Raw genomic sequence first — 6,000 nt, 5'->3', positions numbered from 1 at the left:
TTTAATAGTGAAACACTGAAACCACAATCAACTTTTGATTTTCAATTGGTAGCTTATATTTAAAATATACTAAATTAATAGGGCTATTTTTTTTATGAATTTTAACGTTCAAATTATTATTTTTCATTAATTTTTTTAGCAAGATATAGCTTTTCAAAGTCGGGCAGTGTTCAATTTATATGGGTAATAAATAATAATAAGAGGTACATATTTTCAAATTTAATTAACTCGTCATCGACTATCGACGCAGTACTGAACTTTGTGCCCACGGTATAGGTAAAAACAGTGACCATGCGTATAGAGAAATAAAGATATAGTCATATATAGGGCTCGGGAATTATAGGAATTGCATATTGCTCTGTATGCTCTCAATTTATAGCAGACCTAGCTAGAAATCTGAAGTATACAATGGCGAGTTAAAAAATTGAAAATTAAAAATGCATATTTTGCCAATTTTAGTTAAAATAGTGAATATTTTATATTTTTCTAAAAAAAATTAAAAAAATTTTTTTTCTTAACCATTATATTTAAATTTATATTAAATTAAACTTAATAGGCATTAGTAAGCATTTATTTTTTTCGTAATTTAAAAATACTGAAAAAATATTTTTAATTTTATTTTCAACTCAATAAGATGTCAAAATGCCAACCACATAAAATTTTTTTTTAAATTATAAATAGTTTTTATGTATATTATTAATTTACTAGCAACATCTGATGTATTTTATTTTTGGAATTTAGAATATTTTTTTTTGCATATTTAACATTTTTAATGCATATTTTGCAATTTTTTCGTGCATATTTTGCCTTTTTTAGCTCCTACAACTTCCGAGCCCTATAGTCATATACTCATATAGATAATGAATATCAAAGACGGCAGAGATAGTATATCTTCTGTCTAAACCCTACACTCGTATGTCACAACTCTATCAATTTGGAGCGGTATTTTATTCATAAAATAAATTATATTTTAATATAACCATATTAACCTGCACACCTATATCTTACCTGTACTTACTTATTTCAATTCATAGCAACTACCACGAATAATGAATAAAATCTTAATTTGTATTTCGTGGTAAACATTAGTAGTAATAGTAGTTCAAGCTACAACTGTGGTCTAGCAGGCACGTAGCTAGAGGGGGCCTGGGTGGGCCACCTTAAATTTACTCTGGTTTAGGGCCGAACCCACCCCCATGAATTAAAAATATAATTATTTTTGCTAATTATCAAAAATATGATTGTGCACATTGAAATAAATCTATTGTGATTACTCTACTAGGTAATACAATTATTATATTATAATAATTAATTTTTATATTCGTGGATAACGTTTCTGAAAAAGATAAATAATAGGGTCTTGGTAGACATAGATATCCCTGTTTTATAGACAATATTACTATAATAGGTATAATAGACTAGCCCGCAGGTTGCAGTCAGTGCGATGCGTACCCAACTGCTATCTGTAGACTAGACCGTTAGCGTTTGAGCCGTTATTAAATATAATTTTATGAACACTTTCAACGCCGTTGACGTGATGACGCATGATAAACTAACATGATTAAGTTAGTTAATCATGTAATGACGTATATACGCGTCAGAAACGACAGGAACGTATATACTTTGGAAGTTTTGAATCGTGATTTGAACACGGATACGTTTCCCGCCATCTAGTCAACCAATCGCTCCCCCCCCCTAAGGTGGTGCGACTGTGGACGAAAGCTCGCGAAGTTGTGATCGCCGCCGCCCGTCGCAGTCGACACAACTGACCGGTTGCCCTTCTTTTGCTCTCCGGCGTTCGGCCCGTGCGGACCTATAGTCTCCGCGCGTGTGTTGCAAATTTTGTTTCGGTCGTGTGGTTGTAACGTGCCTACCCGTGTCTGCCCCACACGCAATAGTCCGGCGTGATCGCTGCTGTGTTGTGTTGTACGTCCAGTTTGACGACATCTTATTCGAGCGATACAACTCATCGGCCATCGCCGACACCGACCATCCGTCGTGTGTTCGCGTACTCGCGGTCCATTATAACGTGACGTATAATTGTAATTGTCAGTAACAGGGTGTCGTGAGGGAAACAGCCGTTATACATCGCTCACGCACCTGCACATTTACGCATATAGTCGCGTGGTCCGACGGCCATATATTGTGTATACCTACGCCGTCGTCCGATATTCGCCGTGTTTGCGTGTGCCACCCACATCCTAGACGTGATCGTCTCGCATCTCAAGCCGCTGTCGCTTTACCTGCAGCTTGGAGGACCGGAGGAATAGCCGCAGCATTATCCTGCAACCCGTAAACCGTCGTGTGTCTCCATCGAAACGGTTATTGGTAATTTGTTATTTGGTACCTTGTTCCGGGGCCTAAAATTGAGTACAGTAATGCACGCTATGTGTAGTAGCCAATATTAAATGTGCAGTAGCAAATTTAAAAGTGTGCCGTATTTTTTTGGATTTTATAATTTTTATTTGATTAATATTCAATATCGAGTATTGAAAATAATTAATTAGTAGAACACGGATGTTGTAGTACTAAAAAATTAGTAAAATTGCTTGCAGTACCTATTACACTAAAAAATACCAAAAATTACGCTTAAAAGTTAAAATATTAAAAATTGCATTAAAAAAAACAGCGTTTTGTTATAAATGTTTTAAATATACTGTTATTATCTTAAATTCTACCAAAAAATATATAAATATAAATAATTCAGTATTCTATTTGAAGTAGCTGAAGAACAAATTATAACAATACCTATAACGCACATAATTGTTAAATATAGTCATATTTCACAAATTATTTTTGTGCTGTATTAAATACCTACCAACTTGAAATTATGTTTATTTCATAAGATAACATAGATGGTTAGTACCTATGTTACGACGGTTGAGTGTCGAGTATATAACTAAAATAGTTGTATATAAATGAGTAAATTCAATAAAATTGCAAAAAATCGAACTTAGAACGTTTAGATTTTAGTTCGTACTTACATGACACACATTTAAAACGTACTTAGCAATACATTGAAAAAGTAGTAAAAAAGTTGCAAATGCAACAACATCCGTGCCCTATTATTAATAAGTACCATTAGTACCAACAATAATTATGTAACGGTTATATAATATGTGGCATGATGTGCATTGTGCACTACTAGGTCTATGTTTATTATTTTAAAATATTATTTTGGTGTGAGGAATTAGGTGTGCAGTAGCAAAATAGGTACCCTAATTTTAAGCCCTGCCTTGTTCTCTGCCGTAAGCTCTCTCTATACGGGCGTTGGTAGTGCTATATTTTAGATTAACATTACAAGTAATTTTACGCGCCACCTGGATATCGTCGATATATTCAGTAAGTTAGTACGTATACGCGTCATACGCGACGGTCGTTAGTTTTGATATCGTCGATATATCTAGACTACGCCTAGGCCTAATTAGTAGTGTCAGCTGCAACATTTATATCTCCGATATATCAATTGCACTAACGTTAGTAGGTATGTTACGTAATTGCGCCCGTAGTTGAAGTGATATCGTCGATATATCATTATTATTATTTATTATTCGCGACGGTCGCTGTGAAATATTTTATATAACAGTTTGTGTTTATCCGTTCACTACGGTTGTTATTTATACCGTGCCATCATTTAGTTTGTAAGAAAAGCCATAAAAGCGTAGGGTGGCGTCCGCTACCTGCTACCATGACCGAAGTTGAAGAACGTCTCCGTCGTCTTTTTAAATTTAACATTTTACTACCTATTTATTTTTATAAGAAATTAATAAAACTGATTTCTTTATAATATTTAAATACAAGTATTTAAATTTTGTTAAAAATACTTTTAAAATTTATTCAGAATACTTAAAAAAAATGTATTTGCAATACCATAAAAATACTTCAAAATGTATTAAAATACTAGTATCCAAATACTTGTAATCGAATACTTTACAAGACTGCTCTTAAGTGTTTTATGCCTGGGTGTAACTCTGGGTACAATATATAAACCTAACCTAAACAGCAGGGTATACAAGTATAAACTGCAGAAGATGTGAGCTTAAAGTAAGAATAAATGCTAAAATGCAATATGTGCAATACCAACTATAGTACGTTTAAGCCCTCCTAGTGGCAGTTACAAGTGTTGTACTTTTTTCGGCCTGCTATTATAATGGTACAATATAGGAAGTGTTTACACCTCTATATATCCAACTTGATTGTACCTATTATTCTAAAATCAATGACATTCATTAAAAAAAAACATATAGGTTAATAGGAATTACTCTAATAAGTAAAAACTGTGTAAATGTATAATATGCGAAATACACACTTGCATTTGCATAAATACATACAAAATAAATAATTTCCTATAATTATAAATATTATAATGAGGTTTTTAATTTAATTATAACAACATCTAAGTCCAAATCATGGCATACAACATAATAAGTAAATATTTTAAATATGTCCAATTGCTACTGTAAAAAATTATCATATTATATTCTGAGTGGTGAATTATTGTTGTCATTTAGTTAATTTTAGTATATTAAAATAAGCTAGCCACTAAGATATGTATGGTAAACTAAATTTAAAAGCAAATTCATTATTTTTGAGACTACCAATTTTAAAACTCATAATTTAATTTTAATGACTGAAAATATTTGAAATATGTACAATTTTGATATCAAGTCAAATTATTGTTGTCATTTAGTATATTTTAATATAAAATAAGCGACCCATCAAGAATTGTATAGTACTAAAGTAAATTACTACTTTGCTATATTTATTACACTATTAAATGTGACCAATATTTGAACAGATTACATATTTAAGTATTTCAGAAGTTTAAGAAATCATGTTTAAGTATTCATACGAACAAATTAGTTAAAAATAGTTGCTTTTGTGTGAATAATAATGATAATTACAATTAATGAATTAATATAGTAGCTTATACAAATAAAATAAGTAATTAAAATTAATGGATAGTACAAGATTAAATAAAAATTATATAATTAAATACATTACACAATATATTACATTTATATTTATATTATTGTAATAATTTTGATAAAAATTATTTAAAAAAGAATTATGGAGTATCCGGAGTAGGTAATATTACATCATGTACAATTTCATACATGATTCTATGTCTCAAGAGTGGAGCATATTCTTGAGTGTATTTTAATGGTTTTTCGAGTAAAAAATATTTGGCATTCATACATGTAAATATACCACAATCATTAACATTAGTCTGCAACGGAGAATTTTCACAGTATAATCTCCATTAAACCTATTCTTCATCTTAATTTTTAATTGGTAGCTTTTTCAAACCCATTCTTTTCAAAATTAACAAAAAAATATGAATCGAAATATAGGAAGGTTTTTATCCATATCTTTACCATTATTCATAAGATTTTCATCTATTTCATCTGTATCTTGAGATGATGAAATAGAGTTACTTTATTCTTCTGATCTATTTAATTTGCTCTGACATTTGATATTTCTTGTTGTTTCACTATAAAAACTACTTTCTTTCTCATAAATCCTCTTTGAAAAAATTGCCACTGTGTTAGACTCAACTGCAGATGTAGAGGGATTTAATTTATTTTTTAGCAGCATTGTATCAAGATTATTAAAGTTTTTCATTTTATTATATGAGGAAGTATTGTTTCTATGATAAGATGTTTTTTTAAATATATATTTAAAACCTCCAAAAGGCTATTTATAAAAATATCTTCTGGATTTTTGGTCATTTGTTTTTTCGTATATTTTCTTAAATTAATTTTTTTAACAATTACTTTGTCGATATAAACTTCTTCAACATTTATTTCTTGAATATAGTTTTCAGGACTGTTATCAACTGTCGGTTCATGTTCTTCTATTAAGTCGATGGTCACATATGAGTTTTCTTCACTTAAACTATTATGGTTAATATTTGAATTATTTTATGGGAACTAAATATTCATAATACCTTCTTTTTTATTCATTTTCAATTTATATTCAGAAATGTTTATGCCAAGA

The sequence above is a fragment of the Rhopalosiphum padi genome, chromosome 3 (genome assembly GCF_020882245.1).
Source record: "Rhopalosiphum padi isolate XX-2018 chromosome 3, ASM2088224v1, whole genome shotgun sequence".
NCBI classification, from domain to species: domain Eukaryota; kingdom Metazoa; phylum Arthropoda; class Insecta; order Hemiptera; family Aphididae; genus Rhopalosiphum; species Rhopalosiphum padi.
The sequence above is the reverse complement of the archived record's forward strand: the minus strand, read 5'-3'. Positions refer to the sequence as shown.